The 17121-nt window shown below is 43.2% G+C and overlaps 1 pseudogene; it reads right to left on the minus strand.

The window, feature by feature from the left end:
* Window positions 1-5759: 5759 nt before the first annotated feature.
* On the minus strand, window positions 5760-15806 carry LOC149388520 (laccase-11-like; annotated as a pseudogene).
* Window positions 15807-17121: the final 1315 nt, after the last annotated feature.

A 17121-nucleotide genomic window follows, 5' to 3' on the forward strand; every position in this document is an offset into this window, starting at 1 on the left:
TCTGAGCCCAAGCCAGAGATGGAGGGGAAAGATGTTAAGGGAACCGGAAAGAGAAAGTCGAGCGAGCGCCTCAGGATAGGCAATGTCAAAAGAATGGCGCGCCTCTTTGAAGCCGGGGGCGGAGGGAAGAGCAGCTCGGAGGAGGCGACTGGGCTAGTGAGAGTGTCGAGCTCCACGCTCGACACACAGGTATGTCCATCTATCACCCATCTTTCTTGTGTACCCCAGTTTGATATAGGACATAGAGACTTACTTCCTGCCACACATGACCTAGGGAGAGACTTATTTTCTGTTACTCGTTCTTTGGAAGTTTCTAACCCGTTAGATTCGACCTTAGTTGTTACTGATGAGAGAGCGGCGCCCCTCGAGAGTGAGGGCCGCCGAACGCGATGATAGGCGTTATTTGGAACGTCCAGGGGTTAGGAAACCCCGGGACGAGGTCAGCCCTCCTTGCCCACGTTCGCGATCATAGTCCCGATTTTATCTTTCTATCGGAGACTAGACTACGGCGGGAGGGGGCTGAACGGGTGAGAGTTTTGTTGGGTTTCGATGGTTGTATGACGGTGGACTGTCTTGGTAGGAGTGGAGGCTTGATGTTTCTTTGGAAAGAGCCTGTGAGATTCCTACTCGGGACCTTTTCGAGATATCACATAGAGGGAGATCTGGTTAACGAGTTAGGGGAAAGTTGGAGATTTGCGGGGATCTACGGTGATCCAGTGAGCACCCAGAGGAGACATACTTGGGAGCTCCTTCGTCGCCTCCGGAGCTCTTTCATGGGTCCTTGGTTAGTCAGGGGCGACATGAACGAAGTCGCCTCCAACTCAGAAATTAGAGGAGGTAGAGACAGAGGTCCCGGCCAGTTATCTGCTTTCAGAGAGATGATTTCGGACTGCGACATCCATGACTTAGGTTTCGAGGGAGACCCCTTCACCTGGCGCAGAGGAAGTATAGAGGAGCGCTTGGATAGATGCCTTGCGAGTCACGAGTGGAGCGATCTCTTCCCTTCGGCCACAGTTCGACACTTGAGGTTCTGGAATTCGGACCATAGACCTCTTCTTCTGCTTACAGCGGGTTTCAGAGATCGCAGGCGGAGCAGGAGGCCGAGGCGTTTCTTTTTTGAGGAGGCTTGGATGGGTGAGCCTGAGTGTGACGAGCGGATTCGTAGAGCTTGGGAGCCGGGCCAGAGTGGTGATCAGAGTCCGAGCTTAGCAGAGGCGATCTGTCAGTGCAGACAGAGCCTCTCCCGCTGGGGCGGGGAGAGGAACAAAGAGATCAGAGACAGGATTGAGAAGCAGAAGAAGATCGTTGAGCTTGCGGGTCTATCGGGCCCGGATTTCTGCATGGAGTCCTTCAGACGGGAGGAGCGACAGCTTGACGCCTTAGTTCAGAGAGAGGAGCAGTACTGGAGACAGAGGAGCAGAGTGTCCTGGATGCGGTGCGGGGATAAGAACACGAAACTTTTTCACCGCAAGGCTTCTGCTAGGAGGAAAAGGAACACTATCCGAGGGCTGGAGGACGAGCACGGGGTTTGGCACAGTGAAGACTCTGAGATAGAGAGGATTGTCTCTGGTTACTTTGGAGATATTTTCTCTTCAGCGATGCCATCTCCGCAGAGTATCGAGTCAGTTTCAGCGGGCATACGGCCTCGGATCTCGGAAGCCTTGAACGCCGAGTTAGAGCGTCCTTTTGAGCCAGGGGAGGTGAAAAAGGCGCTCTTCTCGATGGATGCGATCAAGGCCCCGGGAAGTGACGGCTTTCCAGCGATTTTCTACCAGAGATATTGGGATGTAGTAGGCGACTCGGTCTTGAAGACCTGCCTCGGGATTCTTAACGACGGGGACGAGGTGACCACCATTAATGATACTGTGGTCACCCTTATCCCCAAAGTTGAGGACCCGAGACGGGTCAGTGATTTCAGACCGATCAGCCTGTGCAATGTGATCTATAAGATAGTGGCCAAGTGTTTGGTCAATCGTCTTAAGACTACTATGCATGATGCTATTTCTGAGTCCCAGAGCGCTTTCGTGGGTGGTAGACTGATCTTCGATAATGTCATGGTTGGTTTCGAGGCTCTCCACACGATGAAGCGGAAACGCTTCGGAAATGGAAAGTGTGCGTCTCTCAAGCTTGACATGGCGAAGGCGTTTGACAGGGTTGAGTGGACCTACCTGGAGTCGATGATGCTGAGACTGGGTTACAGCACGCGGTGGGTACACCTTATCATGAGATGCGTTACCTCAGTCAAATTTGCTTTCAATATTAACGGCTCCACCCGAGGCAGTGTGACCCCCTTCAGAGGCCTCCGCCAGGGGGACCCTCTCTCTCCTTTCCTTTTCCTCTTCTGCTCTGAGGGTCTCTCGAGCCTCTTTCGTGCGAGCGAGGATTCTGGAGCGATTTCTGGGGTCCGGTTTCGGGATCTCCATGTGTCTCACCTTCTCTTCGCGGATGATAGCTTGGTTTTTTGCCGAGCAACTCCTGACGAGTGTGAGAGGGTTACAGACATTTTACGGACTTACTCCGAGGCCTCGGGCCAGTTGGTGAACTTTCATAAGTCTGATGTCTGTTTTGGCACGGAGGTTAGCGATGAGGAGGGTGAGGCTCTGGCGCAGATCCTAGGTGTTAGGAAGACGGACTGCCATAAGCGATACCTGGGTCTTCCCGCGTTCACTGGTCGGAGGAAGTCGGAGCTTTTTGGGTTTGTTAGAGACCGTGTCTGGGATAAGATTAAAAGCTGGAATGGCCTCTCCCTCTCGCAGGCTGGTAGAGAGGTCCTCATTAAATCCGTCCTTCAGTCGATCCCCAGTTACGTGGCCTCGTGCTACAGGATCCCGCTGCGTTTGATTAGAGACATCCACTCGGCGATCGCCAGATTCTGGTGGGGGGGCGGAACGGCGACGAAGAAGATCCACTGGTGTAAGTGGGAGGTCCTCACGCGCCACAAGTCAGAGGGCGGGATGGGCTTCAGAGATCTGGAGAAGTCCAACCAGGCCCTTCTGGCTAAAAGTGTCTGGAGACTTCTCAGGAGACCGGATAGTCTGGTTGGTCGAGTCTATAGACAGAGCTACTTCCCCGACGGTGATATTATGACAGCTCTCCCTGGTTCGTGTAGCTCCTCCATTTGGCGCAGTCTTCTTTGGGGCCGTGATATCATTCAGTCTGGTTCGAGATGGAGGATCGGGGACGGGGAGTCTGTGTTGGTCATGGGCGACAGTTGGGTTCCGAGGGACAGACCGGCCACCTGGATCGACCCCCCTTGGATCCCCCCCGATATGCGGGTAGCTGAGCTTATGAGACTTGACGGTAACTGGGACGTTGATCTTATCACTGCGATGTTCGGGGAGGAGGACGCTGCGGCGATTCTGAGCATTCCGTGTGGGGGTGAGGGCATTCCTGACGTGCGACGCTGGCGGTTCACTGAGAACGGAGAGTACTCCGTCAAGAGTGGCTTCCGTGTCGCGATGGAGAGAGCCAGTACTCCGGTCGCCAGCTCTTCCGATCCGACGGTGATGGAGAAGTGGTGGACGAAGTTCTGGCAATTGAGAGCTCCTCCTAAGGTGAAACTCTTCTCCTGGCGAGTCTGTTTAGGCCAGATCCCGGCCAGAGCAGTCTTAGCCAAGAAGAGGATCACCTCCGACGACAGTTGCCCTGTCTGTCAGGAGGCGAGAGAGACGGTTTTCCACACTTTTTGGGGCTGCAGGTGGAGCAGGAGAGTCTGGAAAGAGGTGGGCTTCGGCCACATTCTTCCGCCTTTCAGAGACGGCGATGCTTTCGACGCTATCCTCAGAGCGACGGAGACCCTTGAGGTTCGTTTCCATGAGCTTTTCATTACCATTATTTGGGAACTTTGGAACCACAGGAACAACGTCTTGGCCGGGAGATCAGCTTGGAGCCAACCTCAGCTAGTCCAGTGGACGGTGAGCTTCCTCGAGGAGTACAGGGCGGCTACGGTTGGGGATACTCCGACGAGCATGAGGGTGTCTACGACCCCCAGATGGACCCCCCCTAGGGACGGGACCCTCTCGATTAACGTCGACGCGGCACTCGCTCGCGACCGTGGAGGCTTCGGTGTCGGTTGTATAGTTCGAAACCACACCGGAGAGGTGATCGCCTCGCAGACGCTTTTCCTGGCTAGGGGGTTCTCCCCCCAGCTTGCGGAAGCATATGCTGTCCTCCAGGGCATAGAGCTAGTTCGCAGCGTTGGTGGCAGGAGAGCGGAGATCCAGTCTGACTGCTTAGGGGTGGTGAGGATGATCGATGATGGCGCGACACCTGCGACAGAGCTTGGGACGATCCTGCATCGCATCATCAGAGAGGTGAGGGAGCTTGAGGTCTTTCGTATTTTGCACATTTCCCGTCTTTGTAATGTTGCTGCGCATAATCTAGCGCGCTACGCGGTTAACCATCTCTCGTCTTCGACCTGGCTGGGTTTAGTCCCGCCTTGTTCGGAAGAGGCCATTAGAGCCGATGATCGCGAGTTGAGGTCCCGCGCGGCCTCCTAGGGGCCTGTTTTTTTTAGTCTCCTGTTTTCCTTACCGTTGGTTTCTGTTTCACTCTTATCTTTGTAACCACGGTATTCCTCCGCCATAAGTGAGGGCTTTTATGACATTCCGTGGCACCGACCACGTTTCCTCAAAAAAAAAAATAACGTGAACGAAGCAAATATAAAGGTATACGAATATTTGCGTGGAAGAAACTATGGAAGAAATTATATTAATATATAACTTGTCAACAAACTCAACCACCGCATTACATTCACACAGTGGTCCAAAATGGCATTTTCAACTTTGATTTTGAGTACACTTCTGATTGAATACTCTCTTTATTTTATCAACCCGTATGTGTGTGAATCAATGAGACAAGCTGTGACGAGGGATTCTCTTTTGTGTTGTCATCTCTTGGCAACGTGAGTGTTGTCATTGTAACATTAATTATTAACCTTATCTCTTTCTGAAAAAAAAAAAAAAAAAAAACTTATCTCTTGCAGCCTTTTTTTTTTTTTTTACCTCAATGCTTTTATCTTCTGCCAACCGAATTTTTTTACATTTCATTCATGTCCCACCTCGTTTTATTAGTTATTTTGTTGGACATAACATTAAATGACATTTCACTCTAACCAAACAACTAATGGTTCGAATAGAATTAACCATGCAAGTGCCACTGTGAAGTTTCAAGACACATGAATGTGAACTAAAATAAATATCCACTTTCTATTCAAAAAGCCATGTTTAGGCATGAAACATTATATATAATACGACACCAATATATATATATATATATATATATATATATATATATATATATATATATATGTGTGTGTGTGTGTGTGTGTATATATTGAGCTAAAATAAAATTTCAGGAAAGGCAGATGTGTCTAAATTTATTTCATAAGGGTAAATTAAAATAATTATTTTATCATATGCTTAATTATTTCAACTCATTTAATTGTTCACTTGATTAAAAAATATGATTATAAGTATATACTTGTAATGTGTAAACATATAAGATATATGTATGTCTATGGAATTTATGTATGGTATTATATATGTATTTGTGTTATTATAAACCAAACCATTAAAAAAAAGGGAGAAATTGTCAAAATAGTCAACGTTATGTTTATTTTGTACAATAGTCGATAAACCACATAAACTCACTTGAAGAGATAATAATACCTTTCATTTAAATTGAAGAGTTACCGAATATAAATTAGTTAATAAAAATAAATAAATAAATGAAAAATATTACAATAAATAACTCTTTCATTAATATATTAAGAAATTCTCTAAAGATATTACGAGGTCTTCACCGACGATCTTCACCGTCGGTCCCAACTTGCGTAATTTTCTGCCGATCTTCACCGCTGATCTGTCTCGAACCGCCAATTCTCCGACGGGAGACACAGAGTCGCCGATTCTCCTACAAATAAATCGAAATTAATACGAATAAACATAAATAAACTGAATTAACATGAATTAATTACGAAATAAACTGAATTCATGCATTAACACGAATCAACACAAATTTTCTTACATATATCGGCGGCATGATGGTCGTCTCGCTACTGGTGCCGCAGATTTGTGTCAGTGCGTCCGGAGACCGTGCGAGTCTTAGCCCGCAGATCTTTGGCTCAAAATCAATGAAGGCAAAATGTCGTTCGTCGATTCGAATCCTTTGATCCATATAGTTTACGTCTTCACCGTTTGAATCCTTTATGGCAATCAGAACAGCCAACTTTGAGATTCTCCGAGAGCTCTCCGACGGAATTTTTCGCCGCCGCGATATAGGCTCCTCTCCTAGAAGATGAAGCCGAACAAAGGCTACGAATCGGTGGCGATCCGTGCCATCGCGGAGGAGCTCGGATCAGTCGCATAAATCTCGGATTGAATTCAAAATGAAACAAGCAGGAATTAATTGTACATGTATGTATAATATGCTCAGTTGGGAGATTTGTTAATCCTTTTTTTTCACCCAAATTTAATGTACTTAACAAGGTGGGAGATCTTTTGGTGGAGGAAAAACAGATTGATCTTTACCTTTCTAATTTTCCACAAATGCTGTTTTCAAACCCCAACCCGTGTGAACCTTCAAATGACACTACTACAAATACAGTTTTCCGGTGCGGTTGACTTTTGGGTGCGACTATTCGCACCTAAAAGTCGCACCAAAAAGACTTTCAGGTGCGAATAGTCGGACCCAAAAATCAATTAAGCGCTGAAAAATTTTCGGGAAATTTTTTGAATTTGGGTGCGACTAGTCGCACCCAATAGTGTGGTACTAATATTGGGTGCGACTTAGTCGCACCCAATACTGTCTCCAAACTTATAGGTGCGACTAAGTCGCACCTAAATGTCCAAAAAAATTTCGGCGGCCAAAACTTCCCCCTTTTTTACAAAAATGTCATTGGGTGCGACTTAGTCGCACCCGAAACAACTGACACAGGTCATTGGGTGCGACTTAGTCGCACCCAAAGGTGTCATTTGGTGCGACAAAATCGCACCCAAATTTAAAAGTCTTTATATATAAAGCATGCTCGATAGGTTTTCATTCAAACACCCAAATTCGACTTTGCGCCTCTATCTCTCTATCTCCGACTCTCTCCTTCTCTCCCACCCCGTTGCCGCCACCACCCCGTCGCCGCCGCCACCACTACGCTCCTCCGACCGCCGCCACGACCTCTCAGCCTCCGTCACGAGGACCGCCGCCACTGCCCTCTCTCTCTCCGGCCACCCCGTCGCAGCCACCACTCCAACCTCCAACCTCTCGCCGCCACTGCCCTTTCTCTCTCCGGCCACCCCGTCGCCGCCGCCACCACTACGCTCCTCCGACCGCCGCCACGACCCTCTCTCTCTCAGCCTCCGTCACGAGGACCGCCGCCACTGCCCTCTCTCTCTCCGGCCACCCCGTCGCAGCCACCAGCTCCGGTGTGGTGCATAGCCTTCTCCGCGCTTCTCTCCGTCGACGCTGCTCTCAGTTCCAGCCGGTAATCTCTCTCTCTCTTAGTGTACCTCTCAATCTCTCTCTCTCTCTCTCTCTTCCTCTCAATTTAGTCCCGTCTCTTGTTGTCTCAGCCTAGTCCCAGCCGCTGCCGAGCCTCGCTGCCCAAAACAGGCTCTCGGTGCCTCTCGCTGCGAGACAGTCCTACTCCGACAGCCTCTTTCGCTTCGTCCGAGCACGCCTCACCGCAACCCCGAGCTTTTTTCCGTTGCTCCGTCGCTCACAGCCTCAAGCCACCGTCCTTGCTCGTCGGCTCTTCAAGAGGTTAGTTCATTTATTTATATTCTTATATGTACTCTAATTAATTAGAAAGTTAATTAGATAGCCAGTTTAGTTTAGTTAGGTTAGTTTTATATGTTAATTGTAATTTGAAATTATTACTTAATATATAACATTAGTAAATTGTAAATGATATCATTAGTTTACTTAATTTGAAATGTTAATTAGACATTTTAGTTTAGTTAGTAATGTTATATTGTAAATGTTATGTTAATTTTAGTAATGTTAATTTGAATTAATTTGATAACATGTTTAGATTGTATAGTAAAATGCTTAGGTTTGTGATTTAGTAAATTATATGTTTGGATTGAATTAACAAATGTTATGTTAATTTGAATTAATTTAATAACATGTATAGATTGTATAATAAAATGCTTAGGTTTGTGATTTAGTAAATGATATGTTTGGATTGAATTAACAAATGTTATGTTAATAGATTCGTGTAAATATTTTATAATACATGTAAGTGTATATATAATCATATATATGGAAAATACTTATTTATATATGTATATATTTATTACAATTTAACTATATATATTTGTAAAATAAAATAAAAATCAAGCTTTTGAATATATATATATATATATATATATATATATATATATTAATATGTAGCATTTAAGAACTATTTTATCTTTTAAATTTGAATATATCTATTTTAGATTTTTAAAATTATATTTTGTTATAAGATTTTTGTCGATATATCCGTCGGTAATCGATATATCATCGATATATCACCGATATACTCGGTAATCGATATTGAAATTGTTATAAAATATCCGTTGATATATCCGTCGATATTCGATATATCCGTAAAATCAGAACCTCGGTATGGATATCGGTATCGATATTTTAAACCTTGGTATAGTAACATGCTTAGGTTTGTGATTTAGTAAATGATATGTTTGGATTGAATTAACATATGTTATGTTTGAATTAATTTAAGTTGATATAATTAGTTAGTTTGTTGTAAACGAGCCACGAAGGTTCTGTTTAGGGTTTAGTTGATTATTATGATAGTTTTAGATGATTTGTATATGCTTTTAAATGAGTTTGCAGGTTTTTGGTTTGTTAGTATTATAGGGGAAACTCTGCCGAATTTTAGATTGAGTTTCTAGCATATTATTCTCAAATAACATAAAATTCATAATCTCATCTTCATTCATTGATCTTCGTCCCGTAGCAATAAGTAATCGACTTCATTCGTCTTCGTCACTTAGCAACAACTCTTAATAATTGTTCTTTTTTCATTTCGTTTAGCGAAATCAATGTCCAATCCAAGTAGAGATTGGATCACCGAGAACAATCGGTTGTCCTTGCAGTATAAACTCGGAGTTAATGAATTTATCCGCACTGCAAGAAGATTTCCGAACGATAATTACGAATATCGATGTCCATGCAAGCCTTGCAACAACGTGAGATGGCACGACATTGCGGTTGTAAGGCATCATCTGCTAAACAAAGGTTTTACCCCGGGCTACACAGAATGGTATCATCATGGCGAGGTCGTGCGTTCCGTCGGTCATCTTGAAGAAGTCCCCATCGGAGAAACAACCCAGAGAGGAGTAGGAGGAATACATGCTGCTGTGGAGGATATAAGAGATCACGAGGATTTCGATGGTGTTACGGAGCTGGCTCCGAGCGATGTGCGTGCGGAGGAGCAAGTGGAAGACTTGTTCGCTGAGTTGGAAGCGGAATTGTACCCTGGATGCAAGGAGTTTTCGTCGTTGTCATTCTTGGTTCAGTTGATGCACCTTAAAGTCACGAACCATTGGACGAACAAGTCGTTCACAGAACTGCTGCAGCTTTTGAGGAAGTCTCATCCAGCCGGTAATCGAATACCAGAGAAGCACTACGAGGCAAAAGCAAAGCTGAAGCGTTTTGGCATGGGATACGAGATGATCGACGCGTGCATTAATGACTCTGTCCTATTCCGAAAACATCTCGCGAACGTCGACGTGTGCCCGATATGTAACGAGAGTAGATGGAAGCCAACTGGTAAGAAGATACCGCAGAAGATATTGCGATATTTTCTCTTGAAAGATCGATTGAAGCGACTGTACGCATCTCGACACACGACGCTTCATATGGAGTGGCACGAAAGAGATCGCGTCAGGGAAGCTGACGTTCTACGACATCCTGCTGATGGTACCGCGTGGAAGAATTTGGACGAGAGATACCCAGGTTTTGCTGCAGAGCCTCGGAACGTGCGGCTTGGGCTAGCTGCAGATGGATTCAACCCGTTTGGGGATATGAGCCTATCATACAGCATGTGGCCTGTAGTATTTACGACGTACAACTTGCCGCATTGGTTGTGCATGAAGAAAGAGTACCTGATGCTAACGCTTCTGATCCCGGGGCCCCATTCACCAGGAAAAGACATGGACGTTTTTTTGCAGCCTGTGGTTGAAGAGTTGAAAGAACTGTGGGATAATGGAGTCCGCGTTCGTGATGGAGCCAGAGATGAAGTGTTTCGGTTGCGTGCCGCGTTACTTTGGACGATAAACGATTTTCCGGCTAGATCGTATTTATCGGGATGGAGCGGCCAGGGGTATCTCGCTTGCCCTACGTGCAACTTTGACACGCCGTCCCTAAAAATCAGAAACAGGATCGTCTACTACGACCATCGTCGGTTCTTAAAAAGGCGTCACCGATTGAGGAAAAGCAACGATCACTACAAAGATAAGCACGAGAAACGAAATAAACCCGAGAAGTTGACTTCGCAAGACATACTCGCTCAGTTGGCTGGTGTTTCTTGCACGACTACTGGCAAACACGCTGCCTCTGTAGGCAAAAAACGAAAGCGAGCTGAGAGCGAACTGAATTGGACCAAGAAAAGCATCTTTTACGAGTTGCCGTACTGGTCTGAGTCGCAGTTGAAACACAACATGGACGTGATGCACGTAGAGAAGAACGTGTGTGAGAATCTTCTCGGGACGATGCTCAGCTTGGAAAAGAAGAACTATGACACCGAGAAGGCAAGGCTTGACTTGATGGACTTGGGCATCAAGACCGCTTTGCACTTGGAACCAAATGGGAGTGGGTATTACAAACCGCGAGCGTCGTACGTTTTGACCCTTGAGCAGAGACAGCGATTTACAGAGTACTTAAAATCTGTCAAATTTCCCGATGGTCTCGCTGGGAATTTAAAAAAAAATGTGACAACTGATGGAAAACTCACAGGTTTGAAGTCGCATGATTGCCACGTGATCTTGCAAAGATTGTTGACTGTTGGTATTCGTCCTTTTGTGCCACAACCAATACATGATACGATCACTGAGCTTTGCAACTTTTTCAAGTTGATAAGTTCGAGAACATTAAGAGCTGAAGATCTTGAAAGAGCGCAAGAGTCTATCGTCGAGATCTTATGTAAGCTTGAGATGATATTTCCACCTGCTTTTTTCACGATCATGGTTCACGTGGCGATCCATCTACCAGAGGAAGCGTTGCACGGCGGCCCGGTGCATATGCGGTGGATGTACCCTTTTGAGAGATACCTTGGGACGTTAAAACATTTTGTCAAAAATAGAGTTAGACCAGAAGGCTCTATTGCTGAAGCTTATGTTGTAGAAGAAGCTCTAACGTTCATTGCAATGTATATTGAAGATAAGAAGGTAGTTGAAGAAGTTCAAGTGCGAGAGCTCTCCGTTTTTCGATCCGAGATGTGTGTGCCTTATGGGATGATGAACGCGATAGTATTAGACGATGAGCAAAGAGAAAAAGCGGAGTGGTACATCTATACCAACTGTCCTGAAGTGGATCCGTATTTGGTGTAAGTAATCGATCCACTTGCTTCTCTAACTTATTTCATTGTTGTATTTTCTTTACGCAATGTTTTAAACATGCAACAACGAGCATTTGGATTTCCTGAACGAATCTGGAGTTCGCGATATTGAAGCGGAGCATAGAAAGGGATTCAAAGATTGGTTTGCGAACAAGGTAATAACACAATAACCCGGTTTTTTATAAACAACCGGCTCGACGTCGGCGCGAGCAACACAGGGTGTACCGGGTGCGAAGGTGGTCAAGTGGGACCCAATAAACCAAACATTCTATCAAGAGATAATGAAAGAAAATAAAAAAGTTGGACTATTTAACAACCGCCTCGGTGCTTTGGTGAAAGCACATATCCCGCCTACGACTCGTGATTGGAGTGAAGTGACGCCACAGATGTTGGCTGCTATTTTGAGCGCACTTCATTCCGAGTTCAGATTTGTGTACACGGATCTTGACACCGGCGAGGATCTGCCTGCGGATTGCTTTCAGAATACGATTGATCAGGCTATCATTCGGAATGCCAAGATCAGGCGACGCAACCAGAAGTCCAAGCTATCAGAGAAGTTCAGATTGGAGTTTTGTGGGAGCACAGAAAACGCTAAGGCGGAAACACCACCGGGATATAAGAAAGAGGATTGGGAGGCGGTGGTAGACGAGTTCGCGACTGACGATTGGAAGGTACGTAATGTATGATTGTAATAAATCACAATATCTTTATCAGATTGAATAATGACAAAATTAATTATTTGCAGAAAAAATCTACTCGCAACAAGGAGAATTCGAAGAAGAAGAAGACGAGGTCGACTCAAGGATCTCTTTCTTTCTTGGCTCATCGTCATTTGAACGTAAATTATTCTAATTTTGAAATACTTAATTTGAAATAAATTCAGTACTTATATTTTCATAACAATTACAGAGTAAGTATGATGGGACTTTGGGCTCCGCGTTAACGACGTGGGAGCAAAAACACCATAATAGAAAAGGTGAATGGACGACAGATTGGGCGAGACGAGCACATGTAAGTCATATGTTATAATTAAGAGTACGTTACTTACATAATAATTAATTTTTAATAATTTTTTTATGTGTAAAGGCGCGGATAGTTACTCTACTGGCGGATCTTCAGCGACAAGCAGAAGAGCAAGGCGTAGTCTTTGACCAGGACGCCGCAGAGGAGCACGCGATGCTAGAAATTCTCGGGAACCGTCAAGATTGGTACGTTGGAATAGGTCCAACGGTCCCGAGAACATCTTGGGCTATTGCTCAGGCTCAGGACGAAAGCTCGTCGTCAGGCTCAGGCTCGTCGCGGCGCCGCGTTCCAGATCCAGTGGTTGGCGAGCTCCAAGCTCAGGTGGCGGCACAACAACTCGCTATGGCGGCACACCAACAGCAGATGGAGGAGATGCAGCGACAAATGTTCGCGTTCACGCAGCAGTTTTCGCCCTTGCCTCAGATGTCGTCCGGCACGATGCCACAGATGCCGCAGATGTCGCCCGGCATGATGCCACAGATGCCTCAGACGACGCCGCCGCCTCAGATGCACCCTATGCATCAGACAACGCCGCCATCAGTTTCAATGGCAGATGCTCAGACGACGCCGCCAGGTTCAGCAGATTACCAGCGAGAGCGTACGAGCGGCAGTGAGCGTACGAGCGGAAGTGGACGAGGAGGTAGCAGCAGTTCTGGAGGAAGATTTGGTGGAAGAGGGAGTAAAATGTTCAAGGATTGGTTTACAAACCGAGGAAAAGGAAAGGGAAAAGAATGAACATTTATTTTAATTATTTGTCGTACATTATAATAATTATTGTAATCGAACAACAAATGGTTAGTTTTTATTATGATTATAAATATTAATTAATGAATTTTCTAATTAATAAACTATTTAGTTATTTGATTACAATTATAGAATTCGTAATATATTATGATTATAAATATTAATTAATGAATTTTTCTAATTAATAAACTATTTAGTTATTTGATTACAATTATAGAATTCGTAATTAATGAATTTCTAATTAATAAATATTAAATAATAAATAAATAAATAACTTAAAAACAACTATCGGGTGCGACTAGTCGCACCCATAAATTTGGCGGGTAGGCCAACGGGTGCGACTAGTCGCACCCAAAGACTTGGCGCGAAGGCCATTGGGTGCGACTAGTCGCACCCACAGACTTGGCGCGAATGAAATTGGGTGCGACTAGTCGCACCCGTTGGCCTACCCGCCAAATTTATGGGTGCGACTAGTCGCACCCAATGGCCTTCGCGCGGACTTTTTCGCACATTTTTTCTGACTTATGGGTGCGAATATGGGTGCGAATATCCGCACCTAAAAGTCGCACCTAAAAATCATGACCTTCGGGTGTGACTAGTCGCACCCATGACCTTTAGGTGCGAACTTTCGGGTGCGACTGTGTCGCACCTAAAGGTATCAATGGGTGCGACTTTCGACCTTTGGGTGCGAAAAAAGTCGCACCCAATGCTGTTTTTTGTACTAATGTGACAGTGCATAAACCACACTCCTGCAAATAATTACCATCAATTATTGCCACAGATATATAAATATTTTTCTCCTCTCCATTTTGACAAAAAAAAAAAAGAAAAAAAGAAAAAAAAAAAGGGTTCCATAGGTGAGTGAGTGAAAGGAGAAAAGTATTTTTGCGACTGTTATTATTGTTGGCTAAAGTCAACTTTGGCTAATCATTCATCAACAGATTAAAATACTATATTGTTTATATATTAATAAATATATTAATTTAGGTTATCTAATTCTAATCAGCAAAGTTCAAAGATAATTGACTTTTTTATTCTTAAAATATTATTTGGCATGTATAAGAGTTGTATTTGGAATGTGAAATCAATAAGTGAAAAAAAATTGTTTGTTTTGCATGATTAATTGTGGTTTAATGACAATGAAAAATAAATATTACCTGGGTTGTCAGCCCTAAATCTGATGGCGGTCCAACCACCGGTGGGAACTCCAACGGTGCTTCTTTCAGGAGGATCAACTAAGTTGAACTTAAGTGGGTCTTTACTAGAGTTAAAGTTACCGACTCCGCTTCCAACCACAAAAAAGTTATATCCATGGAGATGGAAAGGGTGTGATTCCACAGTTAGAAGATTAGTGTCTTGTAAAACCAACTCGATGCTCGAATTGAAAGCAAGTTTGTTGACCCTCGTCCCGGATTTGGTTGCGAGATTTGCGGTCAATGGGGCGCCCGTGTAGTTGAAAGTGGCTGGTGGGCGATCGGGGAAATCGGTCGCGAAAACCCCTTTGATTCCAAAGTAGTGAGCCTGAACAATTTAACATTATATATCGTATAATAAGATAGTTGAAAGTTATATACAATTAAATACATCAATCAAATTTTGGGAGACAATAATAAAGTACTTCTTCATATTTTCATTTGCGTAAGAATGAATCCGAATCATCTATCTTTTTTTTTCTTTCTATCTCGCTACATGACTCTCAAATCAAAATTTATCACGTTATCACCTTTTTATTGTTATTATATTTTAGAATAATAATTAAAAAAAAAAACCGTAATGTGACTTATTTTTATTGGATACACGAAAAGAGACAGACGATCTAGATTCCATAAAAATAAACTCAACTATTTTGTATTTTGTTATACGTGATTTCTCTCGATCTATAGTTCAATAATAATAGGAAAAAAAATTATTTCGTCTATTTTATACCTGAAGAAGCCCGGTTTGAGGCATCACAAAGCTTATATTGTTTATAGAGGCAGTGAGTTTCGTCCCGTTGAGGCAGCTAGGGCAAGGGTTTATCCCTAACCCTATCGTGTAGAAAAGTCTCCGATCGACCTTTTGAGGCATGTTAGCTAGGAATTGAGGAGTGTTGTGGCTCCTCAGCTTGTCGTCGAAGGCTAGGGCAAATGCAGTGTCGTTTTGGCTGGGGAGAGATGGAAGGATAGGCAAAACAGAGTTTGGGACGCCTTTGTATTGGAAAATTGCGGTTGCGGTCTTATTATCCACCGCAATTGGGGCATCCATAACTGCCGTAGCGCCCATGAAGTATCGGTTTGGAGGCTGATTAGCATGGACTAAAACGTTTGTCGTCTGACCCGGAGCAATCAAAATGGCTTGCGTCGTCAATCTCTACCACTGTTAGATTGTGGCCCGCTATGCCAAAGAATAGCTCGTCGTTGAGTGCAGAGTTGATGACACGTAGGAGATATGTCTTTCCTTGTTCAACTTCCATAGCAAAAGTATCTAAGAGTGGATAATTCATGTTAGTTAAATCATTTTCTTAAGAGTAAGATTAATGCATGGGAAATAATCTTAATTAGACAAATGAATTATTTGTAACTATCCGGGAAAATATCATGTTATATTTTTGTGTATTTACTAATTTTGTTTAAAAGGGATCACTATAATACCCTCTTACTTTTAGATAAAATAATCCACTATTGGTTCACAATTTTTTTTTTCTGTGTTCTCTCCATGATTTCTTTATTTTTATTTTTAAAAATACATATAAAAATCAGCAAAATAAAAAATCTTATTGGATAATTTATAGAAGATTGTAGTTTGTTTGTATGGATTAAGAGATACTTATATTCAGCTAAAACTTAGAAGAAAAATGATATTAATTTATTGTTATTTTGCCTGATTTATTTTTTGGGGAAGTAATTAGGTAGGTATATATACCCACGTTTTTTTTTATTGGTTCACAATTTTTTTTTTCTTTGCGTTCTCTCCATGATTTCTTAATTAAAAAAAAAAAAAAAAAACTACTCCTAAAAATCAGCAAAATAAAAAATCTGATAGGATAATTTCTAGAAGATTGTAATTTGTATGGATTAAGAGATACTTATATTCAGCTAAAACTTAGAAGAAAAAAACTCACTAATTTATTTTTTGGAGAAGTAATTATGTGTTTTTATTATTTTTTTATTTTTAATCAACGAGAAGTAATTAGGTAGGTTACATCCTGGCTATTGGAAGGAAATGGAAATTCCATTTCCAATAAGCCACCTTCCATTTCTTATTGGAAATGACATTTCCATTTGGCATTTTGGTGCCTTCCATTGCTTATTGGAAATGTAATTTCCGTTAAGTTTAATGGAAATCCATATTTCCATTAACTTCCAATAAGAAATTAAAAAAATAAAAAATTAAATTTAAATGGTAAATGAAAGGGATTAAACTTTTAATTTTTTTAAAAAATGGGAAATGAAATGGACTAAACTATTAATTTTTTTTATAAAAAAAGTATAGATATGTAACCGAGACGTGGCGGAAGTCCTTCTGCCGTTACCGAAACTCACGGTACACGGTAGTACCGTGAGGCACACAAAACCGACGGAAGAGCTTCCTTCCGTGATTCTGCCGTCCGTCAAGCCAGCTTGAGACAAGGGTTTTCGCGGGCTGAGTTTGAAGAAATTAAAACCAAAAAAGAAAAATATCGAGGAGCGTTTGGTTAAATTACGGATGTAGCCCTGATTGGCTTCTGGTTGGTGGGAAATTTGATAAGAGGGCTGTCTTGCCGCGCTCTTTTTTATTTTATTTCATGAAATTAATATCTAAATTTGCTACCATTTGCG

The sequence above is a fragment of the Urtica dioica genome, chromosome 8 (genome assembly GCF_054948205.1).
Source record: "Urtica dioica subsp. dioica isolate 48M chromosome 8, U.dioica_male_clone48M_v1_H2, whole genome shotgun sequence".
NCBI classification, from domain to species: Eukaryota; Viridiplantae; Streptophyta; class Magnoliopsida; order Rosales; family Urticaceae; genus Urtica; species Urtica dioica.